This window comes from Zootoca vivipara, chromosome 5, assembly GCF_963506605.1.
Source record: "Zootoca vivipara chromosome 5, rZooViv1.1, whole genome shotgun sequence".
NCBI classification, from domain to species: Eukaryota; Metazoa; Chordata; class Lepidosauria; order Squamata; family Lacertidae; genus Zootoca; species Zootoca vivipara.
In genome coordinates, this window is record NC_083280.1 from 67,752,295 (window position 1) to 67,772,868 (window position 20,574).

The 20,574-nt window shown below is 40.3% G+C and overlaps 1 protein-coding gene across 7 annotated transcripts in view; it reads right to left on the reverse strand.

Moving 5' to 3' along the window:
- The window catches only part of PCDH15 (protocadherin related 15), a 608,113-nt gene that overhangs the window by 394,681 nt on the left and 192,858 nt on the right, over positions 1–20,574 (reverse strand). For all 7 annotated transcript variants that reach the window (XM_035137543.2, XM_035137542.2, XM_035137532.2 and 4 more), the window contains exons 4-5: positions 11,562–11,595; positions 993–1,057 (exon numbers count right to left, since the gene is read on the reverse strand). The gene's annotated coding sequence lies outside the window, so the exon portion shown is untranslated. The remainder of the gene's footprint in view (positions 1–992; positions 1,058–11,561; positions 11,596–20,574) is intronic.

The window sequence follows — 20,574 nt, forward strand, 5'->3', positions numbered from 1 at the left end:
AGCCTGCACTACACCATAGTGTTAATGCTAGGGATCCATGTCTGCTTTTTGCCAGACAAATAGTGGTAATAAGCTTCATCTTTACATGTTTTATTATTTTGGAAACATTCCTCAAGTTCACAAGGGCATTCTGTTAAAGAGATCCTGGAGGAAACACACACATGGGGACTAGGGCCATAGCACTTCTCCAAAAGGTGATCTTGGTGGGGTGGTACCTATTTGATGTGCCACCACTGGCCCAACCTTTCAGTGAATCAACCAGCAGGAGAAGGGCTGATACGGGTTATATCCAATGCCTAAGCCAAACCCCTTAGATCTCTAATCAATAAAGTTGTGGCCTAATTTGAACACAAAGGGATTTTGTCACAAGCGGTCATTCAATCTCATACACAGTGTGGGGTGGTGGGCTCATGGTGCCTGGGCACGCAATCAATTACATCATGAACTTACTTATAGGTACACACACATTTTTACTGCTTCTATAGGATGGATACTGCTCTTGATTAATGCAATGCAATATTGTGAATGTTTGCTCACAAGTCTCACTGCGTTCACACCACTGGGAGTGTGCACAGGATTCCAGCTCTAGCATGTGAAATATTTCATTTTATTCAAATATTCAAACTGGCTTTTTATTTCTCCAGTTTTCTTTTAAAAAAATAAGTAAATCATAAAATGTGAAAGATGTATACAATATGAAGAGAAATCAGAGTACTCTCATCAAAATATCTGTATTACTATGTACCCAATATACATATATTGTATTATAATAATATATATTGTATTATAGTTTTAAGCATTGATTTTGTTTTTGGATTTCCTTTTCATTCCCTTCACTGCATTTCGATACTGAAAATTTTCAACAAAATATAAATATTTAAAAATAAACAAACAAACAAATTGTATGATACCTGCATTTCAGATTATGTTTTATGTAGCAAACATTGGTTTTGTTTCTGAATTATGTGGTTTTGTTAAGAAAAGAAATGTACCTGAACTCTTTAGGGTCACTTCATTTCCCAGAAGAGTATGTTGTTTCATTGCAATTGGATGCATTCTGGAGGAACAAAAGCAAAAAGAGATAAATGAAACTAAACAAAAATTATTCCCTTCAACAGATAGTGAAATATTTCTGCAAAGGATTAAGCTGCATTCCACCCCCCTCCAAGTTAATGTGTAGCCTATATAGGATCTTTGCTAATCATTAAATCCTAGTCTGAACTGGTTACAGTATTACTTAGGAACATACTTTCTACTTGCAGTAATAAGAAAAGTTCATTATCTAATAACAATACATGCTGTAGACTAAGTAAATGAAGGCTTCCATATGAGCAACAACATGTCCCTTTTGGGTAGATTAAGGCTGCAATACTATGCACTGTTGTTGTTGTTGTTGTTGTTGTTGTTGTTGTTTAGTCATTTACTTGTGTCCAACTCTTCATGACCCCATAGACCCCACTCCAGACACTTCTGTCTTCCACTACCTCCCGCAGTTTGGTCAGACTCATGTTGGTAGCTTCAAGAACACTGTCCAACCATCTCGTCCTGTCATCCCCTTCTTGTGCCCTCAATCTTCCCCAACACCACCATCAATTACTGAGGAATAAATAAACCTATTAAATTAAAGGAGCATCACTTCTGAGTACAGATGGTTAAGCTTCAAAAGGAACCCTCATCTTGACCTGGAAATAACTTGAGTTCTTCCCCCCAAAAAAGAATTGGAAAAGTTTAGATAACATTCCCCAACCAATCTGAGGCTTCATCCCTTTGAAAAAGATGCTTTAAAGCCAAAAGCCTAGAGTGGGAAGGAGGTCATCTTCCCCCATGAAGACCTACAGGGTGGCTTTGACTATCCCTACTGAGGGCAGACTAATAGAGCTACTGGACTACATTAAACTTGTATAGGTTATAGGGGAAATTCTACAGGTGCAAAACTCTGGATTCCTCTCTAGATAAGGTTTCAGTCTATGTTGGAGAAAAATGAGAGGGCATTTGAAACTTGTCTGTCTTTCTTTTTTGCGGTAGGCTTTAATGAGTCCTCAAAGTTCCTGTCAAGGCTCACTCAAGAGAACATTACTGTTATCTTTTTCTGAGTAGGCATAAATAGAATTGGGCTGTATTTCAGAGAAAGGATAATTTGATTACAAAGAATATCACCCATTATTTTTCACTGGAAAAAAACACAAAATTTATTATAAAATGAAGAAAACAAATGTGTGTGTGCTGCTTTAATTTTTCTTCTTTGGGAGTCATTTCACATACTCTGAGGCAAATCATCCTGGAACTAGTGCAAAAAAGTTCTTTTTTATTCTTTAAGACAGAATAGAACATAAAAAGAAACTTTCATTCATTTTGAGTGCAGATGCAAATAAAATATTACATCATAGTTTTACGTGCAAAGCCTTATTGATTGCATATTTCCCAATGGTATGTGTATCAGTTCTAATTTGATTTCTGCCCAATCTTTTCTTGCACCACATCAATATCATATGTTCCATACTCTTATGGACGCAGAAACCAATTTTAAAAGAAGCATCTGTATGGAAATTATTGAAGACACTCAATGACATATAAATTATTTTCCTCTTTGGAAATCTGAAATACCCCCCCCCCCCAACAAAACAAAGCCTGAGGGCATCTAACTGCATTTGCACATAAATGCCCCCCCATCATTATTATATTGCAGGCTTCCATCTCTTGCAGGGAGGGGGAGGCTGTCTTCTGTATTTATGTTACTTTGTGAAATGTTATATACATGGCCTATGTAAACATCAACACATTACTTTTGAATGGTATCCTTTTTTGAGGATCTGCAATTCTTTAGGGACCATAATGAATGCAAATTATATAGGGAGGCTGCAAAGTGCTAACAAATGATTTTATCTACCATGGCCTAGATCTTAAAAAACAACTATCTAACTCCACAAGGTCTTGTATTTATCATACAACAGCTTCCAAGACACCACAACAATTATATTCTGAAACTGTGAGGAGTTTCAAAATTTTCAAGGTGGGTGGCAGTGGGGGGGGGAATCCACTTTTTTAATCCTAAACCCTTAGGCTTTTTAAATGTCTTAAAGGGAACATGAGTAATGTCATGCCACATTAGACCAATAGTACATGGAGCTCAACCTGTTTTTTAATCTAACTATGACTAACCAGATGCCCAGGGCAACTCCTAAGATGACAACACCAATCCTTTCATGTGTACCTGGATAACACAGGTTTTGTTCACTATGTTCCATAGGGAGCCAGCATCCTTGTAGCTAGGGCAGCCTGCAGTATTGTGTAGGTAAGTAGCCAGGGGTTGAACACAAGTGGCAAATGGCATCAGGGCAAATATCCACTGGAGGCAGCAGTGATCAGGTGGCGAGGGGGCACAATTCACCACCCCACCAATCTGGCCTCAGGGCTGGTCCTTATGAGGCAAGTCCTCATGTAGGGCTCAGCAGGAAAATGCCCTAATACCGCTTCAGCAACAGTCAGCTTTAGAGTGAGCCTCATTTGGAATCAGTAGTTCTCGCTCAGTTGTAAGGTCTGCCTTTATTATTAAAAGGTGTCTCCAATTACTTATAAAGTGTAGCTGCTCCAGCAATCTTTTACTCCAACGCAGCAAGGGAGCCCCTTGTTGCATTCCAAGTCATAAGATGACAATGCAACATATTTGGGGCTGAGGTACCCTAGTAACTATTGGGCTTCTCTTGGGGACACACTTCTGGGTGTGGAGCTACATGCAATGTCCTTTCTTATTCAGAGTCCTTATTCTCACCCCCTGAACAAAAAGGAATCCAGTCCCAGGGACCTGGCACATAAGATGCTACTCTGTGAAAATAATTTTTACAGGCTAATTGTGCAGAGTGTGAAGAGCTCTTCCCCACCTTGCACTCGTTGCATGTTAAATGCATCTTTGTTGCCTGCAGAGTTATGAAAGCAAAGGATTCTGGGGCTATATCAAAAAGAGAAACTGGAGCAGAAGTTTGTGGTGATCTACCCAGTCGCTAAAGGATGCTACTCTACCACCTGTTCCATTATGAATCTTTTCATGCATTAATAAAAATCTTCATCAGAGTTCCTTCTCCACCTTAGTGATAAAGTGGGTGGGACATATGGCATTCATTATCATGGCACCCCAACTGTATAATGTTCTGCCCCGAGGCCTCCTGGGTCAAAGGATCTTAGGTTCAATCCCTGGAATCTCCAGGTAGGGCTGGGAAGTACTCTGGTATGAAATCCCAGAAAGCAGTATTATTAAACTGATTTGTATAATGTGAAATTCTTCATTGTCAAATATTCCCTGTTGTCACATGGCATTCCACACAGAACAAAACCTAAGGCATCGGCAAAGGTGCTAGGTGATGGTTAATGTGAACACCTTGCATGCTACATTTTGAAACTGGAGCTATTCTCCATATATTACACGGTTATTTATTTTTTAAGTTGGAAGCAAACCCCACTGAAATAAATTGTAAGTGCTTCCCATCATCATTATCATCAAGTTTGTTTATATTCAAATAGCACATTGAACCACTTGAATAGCCAACATACTCAAAGAGGTTGAGGTTGCAGCATTCAGATGAAGTAATATTAGAGCCATGAAAATGTAAAGTTCAATGTAGATTCAGTTCTTCCTCCTAAAATAATCACAGCAGGAAGAACGGCTCCAGCAGTTGAATTTTTATTTTGTTTTCCCCATGCTGGGTGAAAGTCACAAGATCAACATAGAGTTTTAAAAAATGATGTGCAATCACCAGCACTCTGGAAGTATCCATAAGGCTACCATCATTATCAGGAAGCTAATGAGAACACTCAAACATATTTAAGCCAGCTTGTTTGAGAAAATGCTCACGTGAAGCAATACACAGTTCATGCTCTTGATCTTTTATTCTCATTAACAACGGTGATCAAGAATAGACAAGGAGCAGCTATGCTCATATAAAAAAAATTAAACAATTTCAGAGAGTGCAATTTAAGACAAGGGAATTAGAGCATGACTTGCTTTTTAATTATTCTCACTTTAAAACAAAATGATCAAAACAAATTCCTATTCTGACATTATTCTTCCTTGATGTAAATCCGCAAAACCTCAGAGCATGTAATGATCTCAGTTGTTCATTCTGTTCCCAGAATCAATATAATTATCTGGATAATATGCCATTTTAAGGAAGGTTGGCATTTGGAAAACATGATTTGATGAAAGGACTCAAATAATAGGACTGCCTTCTACACCATTATTTCTCCCCTAAACAAGCTCCACAATAGTTCCCAGAACAATATTTTCCCATTCCTTGCCCCAATACAGGAATGCTCTTGGTTGTATACAGTTGCATCAGTTTTGTCTATCCTGAGATGATATTAATGGATGTACAGTCATACCTTGGAATCCATTCCGGAAGTCCGTTCGACTTCCAAAACATTCAGAAACCAAAGTGTGACTTCTGATTGGCTGCAGGAAGCTCCTGCAGCCAATTGGAAGCCACGGAACCCCCATTGGACGTTCAGGTTCTAAAGAATGTTCGGAAACACTTACTTCCGTGTTTGCAGCATTCTGGAGCCAAATGTCTGAGTATCAAGGCGTTTAGGATCCAAGGTACGACTGCACATTAGCCTGATTGATGTTAATATAAAAATGCTATTTGGACTAAAAATGTGATAGAGGTAAAGAAAAACACTTGCCAATGGTAGATGTGAAAAGGATCTAGGAGTCTTAATAGACCACAAGCTTCACATGAGTCAACAGTGTGGTGCAGCAGTTTAACAACAACAACAACAACAACAACAACAACAACAACAACAACAACAACAACAACAACAAAGCTAATGCTATTCTAGGCTGCATCAATAGAGGTGGTGTTCAGCTCAAGGGAAGAAATACTTTATTCTACCTTGGTCAGTTCAGACCTGGAGTACTGTGCCCACTTCTGGGCACCACAATTTAAGAAGGATATTAACAAGCTGGAATGTGTGCACAGGAAGACAAACAAGATGATCAAGGTTTTGGAAACCAGGATGTATGAGGAATGGTTGAGGGAAATGGTAAAGAGAAAATTGAAAGGAGATTTGATAGCCATCTTTGAATATCTAAAAGGCTGTCACATGGAAAATGGAGCAAGCTTGCTTTCTCCTGCTCCTGAGGCTAAGACCAGAATCAATGGATTCAAGTTACATGAAAGGAGATTCCAACTAAATATCATTAAGAACTTTCTGATGGGAAGTGTCCATTCTGACAGTCCCTTCTAACTCTACAATTCTATGACTCTGTAAAAGAAAGCCAAAGCAGCAAATAATTTCACACTGCCCAGATGTGAGCTGATTTCTCTCTGTGTGTGTTTTTTAATACAGCATATCAGCTTCATCTTAACACCTATTATATCTTCCTTGTCCCTGGAGTAACACATACAAATGCACAGTAACATTCCTTAAACAACCTGTTTAAGAGAGCAAAGAGGTCTCTAAATAAACATTGCTCTGATCGTTCTAAAACATTATATCCTCCTAACACGTTTGCAAAGCAGTGTGTCACTGCCTCTTCTACATTTTCCTAAATGAAATTTGAAGTCTGCTAAATTAAAAGTCGGCATCAAAGCAATGTAACGTGTAGGAACAAACCACTCTTTCTATGAAGTCAAAAGAATCTAGAAGTAATCTAAGGATGAGTGAAAACAATGGCAGAAAGTAATGGCAGACAGAGGGTTCATGAAGATTGGTAATATAAGCAATGCACAATCTGTGCAGGTTCAATTTATCTAAGGAATCCTTCATTTTGTGACTACTGAGAATGTAAAGTCCACATTGGATATTTTTTTGTGGTACATGCTGGTACCTCCCTTTTACTATATAGCATTTGAGTTTTCTATTAGTACATACGGTATATTTTTTTATTTTATTTAAAAAAAGTGATTGCAAAATAAATTGTTCTTCTGATAGGTTGTTTGATAGGCTGTGTTGTTTCACCTCTTTCTTTACCTCAGTGGGATCTAGCCTAGCCTAGCCCTTGATGCACAAGTGTTTTGTATGCTTGTTGGTATTTAAGCAAACACAGTATTTTTTACATATGGGAGCAGTCAATAAAGGTGTTTGCAAATTAGATCCTTCCGGTGAAATAATAGTGAAGTATGTGAATATTGGTACATTTCATATGTTGAGCAGACAACATCTAGGACTGATAGCTCAGTTGATAGAGCATGAGACTCTTAATCACAGGGTCAGGGGTTCGAGCCCCACATTGAGCAAAAAGATTCCTGTACTGCAAGGGACTAGATGACCCTCATGGTCTCTTCCCACTCTACAATTCTATTATTCTATGTCAGGGAAGGGTGCATTATGTCAGCATCACATCTGGTTTTTCTGCCTTCTTTCTGGCATCCCTATGTCAGCAATGTTGGCATTAAACCAACAGAGCAAGGCAAGAGATTGCCAAGAACCTCTGGTTAAAATGAATTCATTTGGAAATAATGGAAATATTTCATTAATACTTGATTGAACAGCTTATGGGATTAATTTTTTTTGTCTTAAAGTGGATTTTTAAAATAATTTCACACTTTTCTCCTGCACTAATAGTTTGAGCTATGGCCATTTATGAAGGAGAGATAAGTCTTTGGCATCCTCTGCATTCTACAGTGAGAATAAAATTAAAAATGGGGAAGGAAACAATTGTTCAAATTAAAGCAGAATAGAACAAGTCATTTCTTAAAGAGGTATGAGAACCAAAGGGTTTTTCTGAAGCTATGGCACTAAACTTTTAAATACCCCACAGACTGGATTACTTTAATTCCCATTTAGTAAAGTTTACATAAAGGCTTCCCTGCCAAATGCAATGGACTTATAAGTGTGTTTGTTTATGGGTTTGAATAATGCATTGTCTGTGTTGTTGTTAAATTGATTTTTAGAAAGTGTTGTTTAAAAGTGCTAATCTTTAAAGGACACAGCATTTGGTATTGGCTTTAGCTGCCTCTTTTTATCTCTTCCTTCAACCTTTTTTTATATCTTGCATTCAAAGTCCATTCATCCTTCAGTGAAGTCAGAGTTACATCTTAAGTCCCATTCTGTGAGCTGGTTAGGCTAAGGGATAGTGACTAGCACAAGGCCATCCAATATGCTTTCTAGTGAAGTGGAGAAGTGAGCTTAGATTTCCTACATCCAAGCCCATTCCAAACAGTGATTTCCAAATAATGGGGCAGGCATACTTGAGAAATTAAATAACCATGCTGAGTACATCCATCACTCTGTACAGAGACCACTTGTAGCATATACACTGCCCCCCTTGCCATGGTATGAGCAGTGATCCCATCTTAAGGGAGGAAGCAAACAGTGTGATTCCTTTATGCAGCCTTTACAACAAGAGAGAGGCTCAGAGAATCCTAATGTTACCATTGCCCAGAAAGCACAAGCTTTCTGACTGAATGGGGAAAGGATAATATAACTGACTGATTGGGCAAAAGGCAAGACAGCACAATCTTAACTGTGTCATTCTTCTGTTGGAAGAAGGACATACACCTTGTATTTTTGCAGCTGGAAATCAGATCTGGGGTAGTGGATTTTGCTGTTGGTGTGTTTAAGCCAGGGCACTTCAGCACACAACCCGAGGGCCACATGCGGCCCTTGATGCCTTTTTGGCGGCCCTCAGCAACATTTGATCACCCACAGCAGCCTTTGTGCTGCCGTCCCCAAATGTGGCACTGGGCTTTGGGAAGGAAGCGTGAGGGCTCTGACAGGGTCCTAGAGGCCTCATTCCGAAAGCCTAGTTGGCGCTTTCCCAGCTTAGGGAAGGAGGTGGGATGACTCTAGAACCCTGCCAGAGCTTCATGCCTCCTTCCCAAAGCCTGGTGCTTCACTTGGCTAGCTATGGAAGGCAGCACAAGGACAGGGGGTAAGGAGCATCAAATTTTTGCCTTCTTCCCCCCCCCCCCCACAAGTATGTGGCCTGCAGGTTCCATGTCAAAGTATTCTTGCGGCCCACTTAGTATGAAAAGTTTGACTGTCTTAGTTAAGCTGTCTGCTTCAATCTGTGGCCAATTTGTATGTTCGTAAATAAACTCAAATATTACAAAGTATCTAGCAATCACTTCATCCAAAGGAAAGAGTGGTTTAGAACAGTTGTACATAAAGCCATATGATTAAAAATCCCATAAAGGTAAAGGGACCCCTGACCATTAGGTCCAGTTGTGACCGACTCTGGGGTTGCGCTCATTTCGCTTTATTGGCCGAGGGAGCCGGCATACAGCTTCCAGGTCATGTGGCCAGCATGACAAAGCCGCTTCTGGCGAACCAGAGCAGCACACGGAAACGCTGTTTACCTTCCTGGTGTAGCAGTACCTATTTATCTACTTGCACATTGACGTGCTTTCGAACTGCTAGGTTGGCAGGAGCAGGGACTGAACAACGGGAGCTCACCCCGTTGCGGGGATTCAAACTGCCGACCTTCTGATCGGCAAGCCCTAAGCTCTGTGGTTTAACCCACAGCGCCACCTGAGTCCATACAAAAAAACCCCATACAAACACAGTATTTAAAATCAGAGCTCAGTTAAAAACATGTATTCTTAATTTGGTGTATTCTTAATTGCTTGTATAAATCTGATGGATTGGAAACATTTTCAGCGGGTGTTTAAAAGTTGAAACAGGAGGCACCTGCTGATTCTTTATTGGCAAAGAATTCCACAAGACATGCCAATATCACTAAAGGCTTGTTGTCTTGTTGCAGATAAATGAGCCTAACCAACTCAGAAAATGACTAACAGCACTCCTGCAGACAATCTCAGTGATCAAGCTGGGATACAAGGCTTTAGGGAACCTAAGACACCCTGTACCTAACTTCTTCAGGGCTTTGTAAATTAAAATAGAATCTTGAACACGGCTCAGTAGTAAATGGAAAGCCAGTACTGTACAGATGTTTTAACAATGGTGTCAAATATTGCCGGCGATCAGCAGTCTGGCTGCCACATTCTGCATCGGCTGGAGTTTCCAAACCAGGCCCAAAGGCAGTCTCACACTGCAATAATCCAGCCTTGGAATTGTCAAAGCGTAGGCTGCAGTGACAAATCTGACAAGGCTAGTAAAAGGCACTGCTTTTCTTTAGTGTAAACTGTGTCTAACACTGACATTTGTGTGGTGCAAAATGTCTAAGTTCTCTCACATATTTGCTTTCTTGCTCATCAACATAAATTATGGGAGAGGGGATTATTGGTTTTGTTTGTTCTTGTTTTATTATGTATTTTGTGTTTTATCTTGTATTTTTATGCTGTGAACCACTCTGATATCTTTGGATGAAGGGCAGTAAAACTAACTAACTAACTAAACTAGTATTATAGAAAAATACTCTTTCACAAAAATGCATTCTTAGCCAATGCTCTGGATAGCCTTGGGCCAGTCACTTTCTCTTAGCCTAGCCTACTCACAGGGTGACTAGAGAGGCTTAAACCTTATTAACTGGAGCAAGTAGGAGTTATTCTGTGCTTAGACCACTTATTTACCATTGCAGGTGCTTTATTCATACAACTTTTGTCATTTCAGATAGCTGCAAAATCCATTCCCATTGAAAAACAGCCTTTGGTGGCTGCTTTACACAGTAACACAAACTATAGCTTATTGGGAACACTTAAATGTGTTGGCTCCCTGAAGAGCTAGCACTCATTTTTCTCAATGCAGTGTGGCAGCTAAGCCAAACTTTGGGTATAGCTCATGATTAAGGAAGAGAGAGTTTAACCACTAATGGCTCAGCTACTGTTCCACAGTAAGAGGAGCTGCAGTGGCAGACCTTGGGGTCTCAAAATTCAGTGGCGCCCTGTGCAATGGCAAAATTTGCCCCCACTGCTTCTCGTGCTCCATTCTAAATCATAGTTGCAGCACCCCCAAGGCTCTGTGTCCAGTACGACCGAACTGGTCAAGCTCCCTTAGATCTGCCTGTGGGAACAGAGAGGAGCAAAAAAAGCTGGGATCTCCTCCCTGGGGGTACACACATTCATACTAAAACAAAATAAAAAAAATCCTTCCAGTAGCACCTTAGAGACCAACTAAGTTTGCATCAGACCAACACGGCTACCTACCTGTAACATTCATACTAAGTCATGGTTTGGCTGAGTGTAGACACAGCCAAAGTAACCAAACAGGTAGAATTAAGAACACTGAACTGAAGTTCCCCTTGAGGTGTCCATATCCACTTCACTCACTGAATTTTTTAAAAAACCTTTCAGGACCTGAACTTCCCTGCACTCCACCGCACCGAAAAGCTGTGTGTTTAAATAATGTAGGTTTTATCACTCATCTAAAGATTCATATTCAGCATTCATTTGTACCACAATCCTTACAAATCCCTCAAATCTACATACATGCCACTTAAATAAAAAGGTGACATATAAAGATCAAACATGTATAGAAAACAGACCATTAGGGACAGTGCAGGAATCTGCCAAGAAAATGAGGTACAATGAGCATGCAATATTTATTTTTATACTGTGCCATTAAAAAAACCCTAACATGATTACTGTAAATTTGGGGAATTGGGAAAGCATATTGTAAAATTTAAATTTGCTTATAGCATTTCTATATTAAAAGAAAATAAACAGTACCTTATTTGCATTTCTTCACCAGAGCTCCGATGGCCTGAAAACAAGAAATACATGTGTTTTAAAGTCTTTTGTTTACATTTTTATGTACTAGCTAATATATATATATAAATCTGCTTATTACTACCGCTGTTTACAGTTTATTACAGTAAAGTTTTACTCTGTCTCCCAGGGGCAGAATTGGTTGCAAAATAAATAAATAAAATGTCTTGGAAGATATTTTAGACCCACATAGTGGATGCTTTAATAAGATAAATAATATGGAGATGATGCTTGAGGCATTCCTTCAGACAGTCTGCATATTCTAAGCAAGCATTTGTCAATTAAGGATCCAGACAACTAATGCAAGATTAATGTATCAGACAAAAAGATAATACACAACATGCATAAAACTCAGAAGCAGTTTCAGGCCTTCGGGGCTTTTACTTCCTTACAAATCTCTTAGGACAAAATGTATTCACATCTGCAGTTCATACATTTGCATTTCTTCAATATTGTTTAGTCGTATTAAAAAAGAGAATTTACATCCAGATTGAATTTGTCTCTTCCTTCATCCCATTACAAAAAACACCCTGGAGTATGCCAATAATACAGCTAATTCCTGATAGCATTCAAGTCCAATTCACATTTGCATGCACATGTATGAAATATCTCCGCTGAAAAGTATTGTGTCTGAAGTGATGCAAGAGTTCTGCTTAATGTGTACTCTGCAATAGCTGTTTTCATCCTTCAACCAGGACATCGCAAAGGCCAGAGTGTTTACGTTGGGTATTTTAGACTCTGGACCGTATGAGAAGGGTGGCCTTTTATATGATCACTAACTTCAAAATGTGGTAAGACAATCCTTGACCGAACAAATGCTATACAGTGGTACCTCCGGTTGCCACAGGATCCGTTCCGGAGCTCCAGTCGGATCCTGAGGTGTGCGTATTTGGAGGTGCCGCTTCTGCGCATGCGTGTGGCGCAGTTTAGTGCTTCTGCGTATGTGTGCAGTGTGTAGCGCGCATCTGCGCATGCGTGCGCGGCAAAACCTGGAAAATACTTCCGGGTTTGCTGCACATAACCGGAGCTGAACGTAAGTAGAGGTGTCATTGTACTAGATGGGCCTTTGGCCTGATCCAGCAGGGGTCTTCTTACACTACCACAGAATATGATTAGAAACATTACAATCACTCCAAACAAATTAACAGTATTTACATAATTGGCAAAGTCTTGTCATGCTGTAAGGATAGAACCACTGCAGCATTTTCAAATGACTCTTAAAGACTAAAGACATTCCCACTTGCAACATGTGCTCATTGAATGCAGCTCTCCTGCCACACATTTGCAGAAGATCTGAACAGAACAAATGTACACACAATTAAGAATTGTGTTTAGCGCACAGGAAGTCTATGTGCATATATATGCTACCATACAGAGTTCCAGACACACTTAATTCTGACTGTGTAGAAGCTGAGAGACAGTCCAAGTTTCTGCCTCTTGTTTTGGTGTCACATGAGAGTGAACAACACTTAATAGAGATATTCGATTATGTCAAGATACCACCTAAGTACCCCTCTTGCTGTTTAGGAGGTAGCTCATTGGTCTTCACCTGGTGGGTCACAACCCACTAATGGGTCATGGTCTGATCTAGCGTGGGCTTCAACTACCACCATACAAACATTTGATTAAAATAATGTAAGAAATGGGTCCCTAGTGCTTGTTTCGGTTCCCTAGTGCTTCCCAGGTCTGGGAAGTTTGAAGGTTATTGAAACAGAGACTTTATTTTGAAAATGTTCTGTCCTGATTGGACTGAATTTGCACAATTCTTTTCAGTGCTTGCTCAATGAAATTAATGGAATAATTCTGATGATCATCTGAGGTGGGTATGAATTGATTTGTTACTCCTATCTTGCCAACAAAATGACAAGGCCGTCACAGTCGTGGCTTTTAATTGGAGTCACTGGAGTCATTTATTGCATTATGCAATCCATTCAGTCAAACATTACTGTCATTAAGCTACAGGTACAATATCATATAGATTCTTTCACATCGATTGGAAAAAAAAAGAAACTGCTCTCCAGAATCACTTAGTGATAATTGGTTAACCAGCCATTTCAACTAAAACTACTTTTTATGGCAGTGTCAACTTTGACACTCAGGAGACTCCAGATTTTCTGTTTACAGCCCAACCCTGTGGGTGTTTGAAATGGAATAAATTTCACTGTATTCAGTGGGGTTTTGTGCTCAGGTATAAATTCATTTTCAAATGAGCTATATTTGCAGGCACTGTACTTAATTTTTGAATTTTTTAGATTACAGGGTGGTTCACAAGCCTGAATTAAGGGTGATTTAGAATTACTTAAAATTAGTAAATACAATATCTTATTGACATCATGAAATGAGTAAGCTGGAGGACATTGTGAATAGGTTTAACCTATGCCCCCCATTGTCAGATTGTTCACCTAGAATGATGCAACAAGCCCACACCAACAAAATAAGCTGTGTTTTTTTAAAAAACAAACAAACAAAAAAATGAACAAAACACAGATATAGAACAAAATAGACTAACAAAGTGATCAGGCTTATTAATGTATGATTACTTGCATGACTCTTCCCAAATGGTAGACCAGCTCCCAGAAACTGAATTGTGGGAAATAACTGTTTTCATTCCTGAAGGATGTTGACATTTCTGGTAATCAGTTTGAAAGATCAAAAATCCCAAGCAAACAACTCAGCCATTACAGGCACCAAGGAAAAATGAATTTCTTTTTCTTAAATGCTGATATATATTGAAGGGTACACACACACACACACACACACACACACACACACACACACACACACACCAGAACAGCTGCATATAACACTCTTTTGGAAGCAGTTGTTAATTCAGTTTTACTAATATGGACTATATAAGACTTCATCCTAGCTTTGGTTTTACTGAATATTTCACTTACATTTTTCTCCCAGATATTTTATACCACAGTAGAAAATAAAAATATATAAAATGTATCTTCATTCTTAACATAGCAAGCAAGAGTCCTTAATACTTGGTATGTTTAGCCCAGGTCAAAATCCCCACTCTGCTGTGAAACTCAGCATAATTTACCTCAGGGGTTTTTCTGTGAATATAAAATAGGGTGCAGAGAGAACTTTGCACACTGCACTGAGCTCCTTTAGGGAAGGGTGGTGCGGTAAACCATGGGTTTGGAAAGAGTACTCACTGTGTGGGGAAAGCCTGCTCTAATACCAGGAAGCAGCAGGAGTCAGAATAACTTCAACAGTTGTATTTGTTGGTGAAACACAGAACAACAACTCAGCCGAGCAGCTAGGACTTGTTACACAAACAAAACTAAGGTTCCAGCTTGTTCTCAGCAAACTATGGAGGAAAACACACCCAGAGACGAGAGGAAAATTTCTATTTCAGAGCAGGCCATATTTACTGCCAGTGGAATATGAATAAGTAAACAAACATTATATTTCCCCAAACCAGAATGCCCAAACCCAAAAATTATGAATTTTTCACTAGACACATGAAGGAGTACTTCTTAATTTTGGCAAATTGTTCTTGAACATGTTCTCATTATTTTGACAGTTTGCATTGAATATATGCTATTTCTAGTCAGTATGTTTTGATTTCTCAAACAATTTGTGCATATTCTTATATTTGGTACGTTGCCAGGTTCTCGTTGCTGCCATGTGCGACAACATGCTGCAATCAGCAAAATACAAAACAGAAGCAAACAAAAACAACAAACATACCGAAGACATTGAACAAAAAAGAATCTAGGTTCAGATAGTTTAATTAGACTTTGCTTAATTTGTTTAGGCTGCATTGACTCCAGAAAACTAGCTAAATGAATTAAGTGAAGTCAATCTAATTAAGCAAATTTCAGCATTGTCAAAACAAGACAATTGAAGTAAATGTCAATTTCTGAGCGTGCATTTCTGATGGTGTGGGTCTTGAAATTTAACCAGTTAGCAATGATAATCCGCAGTATCCTCTTTCTTCCAGGACACCTAAAGCTGCCAAACACTTAATACCTTGAAAAGCACAAGATACGTTATAAATATTGGTTGACATGCAATTGGTGCCCTTGTCCTCACAGGAGGGCTTCTGATCCAGCAGATCAGAGAAGAGGATGCCATTTTTGCCAGTTCTCTGTCTCCCCAGCACACCCTGAATATCAGCACCAGAGACTTGAGACTCCCTACAAAATGGAGTGGGAGGTGACATCAGTAAAAAAAAATCATCTCCTACTCTCCAGTTGGATGAATAGCCCTTTGTGAGTGAAAGGGTCCAATTGTATTATATCCCTAAATTAGGCAAAAGTTGTTGCTTAATCTAATACTAAACAATCCGTAGGGCAGTACTATTAGAGATAACTGGGTAATTATCCCAATTGTAATATGATGCTCCGTTCAGAGGAAAGGGGTGGCTGTGTACCACCTCCAGTTTCAGAGGGAGCACAATTGCTGGCCTAAATGGGCCTTTGTTCCTATCCAGAAGGACTCTTATGAATATGGCTTTCATGCTAGGCACAGGGCAAGGATCCATGGGAACGGAGAGTAAGCTATAGCAGGTTTAAATAGCTCTCCAACTGGCTACTGGGATAGGGCTACCAGATGTCCCTGTTTCCCGGGGACAGATCCCATATTTATGAATAAGTCCCCGGACAAATTCCATCCCTGGAATGTCCCTGGATTTCATCTAATGTCCCCAGGAAACACAGCAGCAGCAGTCTCAGCAGCCCAGAGCAGTTGGCTCTGGCTGGCTTCAGGAGCTGCTCTGAAGTCCCCATATGATGGTGGTGCAGGGGCTCTAAGATGCAGCTTCCGGGCTGCCTCCACCTTCCCTGACCCCACAGCAACTAAGCTGTGAAGGGAGGCTTCATGCTGCCTATTGGAGCAGCCTCCCAACTCCTACTTGCGTGCAAGCAGGAGCGGGGCAGGGATCTCTCAGCTGTGAAAGGCTTCACAGGAGGGGGCAGGGATTTCTCAGCTAGGCAACGGGAAGCCTCCCTTCCCAGCTGAGGGATCCCCGCCACCTCCTGCTTGCACATAAGAATGGGATTGGGGCTGCTCCGACGGGAAGGGAGGCATTGTGCTGCCTGAGAGATCCCTGCCCCCTCCTGCTTGCACACAAGTAGGAATTGGGAGGGGGCTGCTCCAAAAGGCAGTGTGAAGCCTCGCTTCCCAGCTGAGGGATCCCCACCCCCTCCTGCTTGCATGCAACTAGGAATGGGATTGGGCCTGCTCTGATGGGAAAGGAGGCACTGCACTGCCCGAGCCTCACTGCTGCTGCTGCTCTCGGCCCTCCTTCTCCGCCTTCCATGCCTGACCCACTGCACACCACTTCCCTACCACCACCACCACCACCAAAGAACCAACAACAGGAGCTGCCCGGGCTAATGGAGAAAGTAGATAGAAGCCTTGAAGGAAGGGGAAACGTGGCGGTTGAGGTCAAGGCGGTAGCTGCCCCTCTGCCACCGCCATAGCTGCAGCATCAACATCCCAATTGTGTAGTGTTTAATTAATTAATTAATTAATTAAAGTCTCCCCAAATTAATTGGAAAAAATCTGGTAACCTCATACTGGGAGCCCTCTCCACTCTAGTCTCAAAGTCTCTAGTGTGCATTGCTTTCCTATTTTTAAGCATTGATCTATAGAGTTTGGAAGACTGAAGCTCTATGCCATGTGCTCCAGTTGTAGAGTGCAATATCACAGGAGCAAGCTATTCATCTTCAGAGTCCTTTTAGGTTTAACTCCAGTATCATCAATACTAGAGACAGGAGATGTAATAAAAATATTAGTTTCATTATAATGAAAGGCACCCTATGGAAAAAGGAAAGTGTGGGAAAACTCTCTTCCCTAAAGTCATGCATGCTTATATTTGTTGCCCCTGATATAGTTGTCAGAATTTGAACTGACAACCCTGTAATATAAGGTCTCTCTCCAGCTATAAAATGTATTCACATAAGTGAAGCATACCATGTTTCAGGAGACAAAGACAAGGAAATATAAAAGAGACCAAAGAAAGTGGAAAAATGTGGCAGTATTTTTGCCTTTGTTTTAATTTTGAAGACAGCATGTAACCTGCTTTTATTAAAGAAATTTAACATCAATGCCTCTGAGATGCTTTTGTTTTGAACGATGGGAAAGCCTGTGAAAAGCCTGTGGTTTTTTAAGTGTGGCTAGGTTTAAACTTTTTAAACTGAATATTTGTGCATGTAAAACTTGTAAAACCATGTAGCTTGCTGCACATTCTTCATTTCTAAGGAGCTTTATCAAGCCTGGGCAGCAGGGCACAGTGGAGGCTCTTAATGTCTGAAAGTACACGATGCAGAGTTTAGTCACAGAGCCCCAACCCACAAGCCCACCAAAGTGGAAGATTTTGATTACGTTTAGAATAGCAAGCATGGGTGATGGTTGCAGATTGTTCTTCCCATGATAGAGCATTTTGCTCTCTTAGTAGATGCAAGCTGCAAGCTGAACCCTGTGTCAGAGGTGGCTTTAGAGAAGTGTGACTGGTTTGGCTACACTGGGTGCCACAACAATGCTGTAGAAGAGAGTGCGAGAGACAGGGGATGCTGACTTTTAGCGTCACACAGGGTACTGCCAAAATTTGAGAGCCCAAAGTCCACCTCTGCTCTCGTTGCGCTCCCTTGATTCAAGTTTTATCCAAGGACTTTGCCTTGCAGGTCAAGCAGAAAACATCTAAATGAGTGAATAACTGGTCAAGTTACATATATCAGATTATTATAGAGTATCGTATTATGTCATGTGAAAAAGAGAGTAGGGCATTATCAAAGGGTAGGAATTTTAGGGAGCAATCCTACTCTCCCCCCACCTGCAAACCCAGTGGGGTTTAATGGAGTGCATGGCAACTGAAATGGAAGATGGAGGCAGGCAGATTGCTGTGCAAGACTGAAACTGGAACAGTGATCAGTTTCTTTTGGAGTCCAATGCAGTCATCTGCGCTACTAACCCTGATACAATCAGCCCTAGAAAAGTCAATTTCTGCTGGCTCCTAGTGATGGTGATCTCATTCATGGCACCACCACCTAGATTTTCAGCAGGTGGAATATAATAATAATAATAATAATAATAATAATAATAATAATAATAATAATAATAATAATTTATTACTTGTACCCCGCCCATCCGACCGGGTCTCCCCAGCCACTCTGGGCGGCTTCCAGCAAAGATTAAAATACAATAAAATGTCATAGATTAAAAACTTCCCTAAACAGGGCTGCCTTCAGATGTTTTCTAAATGTCAGGTAGTTGTTTATCTCTTTGACCTCTGATGGGAGGGCATTCCACAGGGCGGGTGCCACTACCGAGAAGGCCTTCAGCGCTGGACCTCAGTGTCTGGGCAGAATGATGGGGGTGGAGACGTTCTTTCAGGTATACAGGACTGGGGCCATTTAGGGCTTTAAAGGTCAGCACCAACACTCTGAATTGTGCTCAGAAACGTACTGGGAGCCAATGTAGGTCTTTCAGGACTGGTGTTATATGGTCTCGGTGGCCGCTCCCAGTCACCAGTCTAGCTGCCGCATTCTGGATTAATTGTAGTTTCTGGGTCACCTTCAAAGGTAGCCCCACGTAGAGAGCATTGCAGTAGTCCAAGCGGGAGATAACTAGAGCATGCACTACTCTGGTGAGACAGTCCGCAGGCAGGTAGGGTCTCAGCCTGCGTACCAGATGGAGCTGGTAGACAGCTGCCTTGGACACAGAATTGACCTGTGCCTCCATGGACAGCTGTGAGTCCAAAATGACTCCCAGGTTGCGCTCCTGGTCCTTCAGGGGCACAGTTACCCCATTCAGGACCAGGGAGTCCTCCACACCAGCCCCCTATCCCCCACGAACAGTACTTCTGTCTTGTCAGGATTCAACCTCAATCCATTAGCCACCATTCATCTTCCAACCGCTGTACACTAGAGAGCTCTACACTACTGGAGTGACATGGGTATCACTCTGCAGCTGGTGGTCGATCAGATCTGGACAGGGGGATTCTTCCACCCAATCTACCTCACCATGTCAGTAAAAAGGAGCTTTGTTAGATAGCAATGCATAATACATTTAATGCAGCAAATGTCTCAGCTGTTATACTGTAAAACTGTTAAGTAGCAACTGACCAAAAACCTCTAACAAAACTGATGTCTCATTATGACTCTAGATGATGTATATATCACTGAAGAAATATTGAATTAACCATGGTAGCTGACAAGTACATTAATATCTTACATGCCTATTAATTTTTTTGTCTAAGCATTCATTTAATGACCAATCAATATTAAATTACAAAATAGGAACTGTCAAAGCACATTAAAATTTACTGCTTATTGGATATATTTCTACATTTGGATTTTATAGACTAATCTGAAATTATACACACCATATATGAGTTTAGCATTCTTCTAAACCTTTACTTAAGTGTTTGTAGATATAGATGTCTGGATATATTCAGCCAAGCAAATACAGCTATTTCAACATTAACAAATATTCTAGATTTTTGATAGTTTTGAAAATGTCTAAGTCATCAAAATATTTATTTATACATTATTTTCTACTGAAGTAAACAATGACTTCCCAGCCAAAAGTGTTTTGCCCTAGATTAGTGCGTAAATTTTCTTGATTGTGCCTTTGATTTTGCTAGGTTAAAACTGATTGCAGCTTGTTAAATTGACATACTAATTTTCTGCTTTAAAAACAGAAACAACTATTTTGAATGAACTGACACTGTATTTTGCTTTAGGACAGGAAATTAACCATTTCTTTCCCTATGCTGTAAAGTTTCTGAACAGCAGCAGATAATACATGCTCAAAGGAAGGATTAAGAATAAACCAAATGTTCTTTCTCCCTCTCCACTGAAATATATTTCTGTAACCATAAAACTGTGGCCAAAAATAAGTTCCAAAATCCTAAAACAAAGCCCTTTTACTATTTCATTTTGTTTGAGCTGTAATCCAGTTAAATAATGTTTGGTGAGTAATCATATGAGTTTTATTTATCAATTTAAAATTTGAT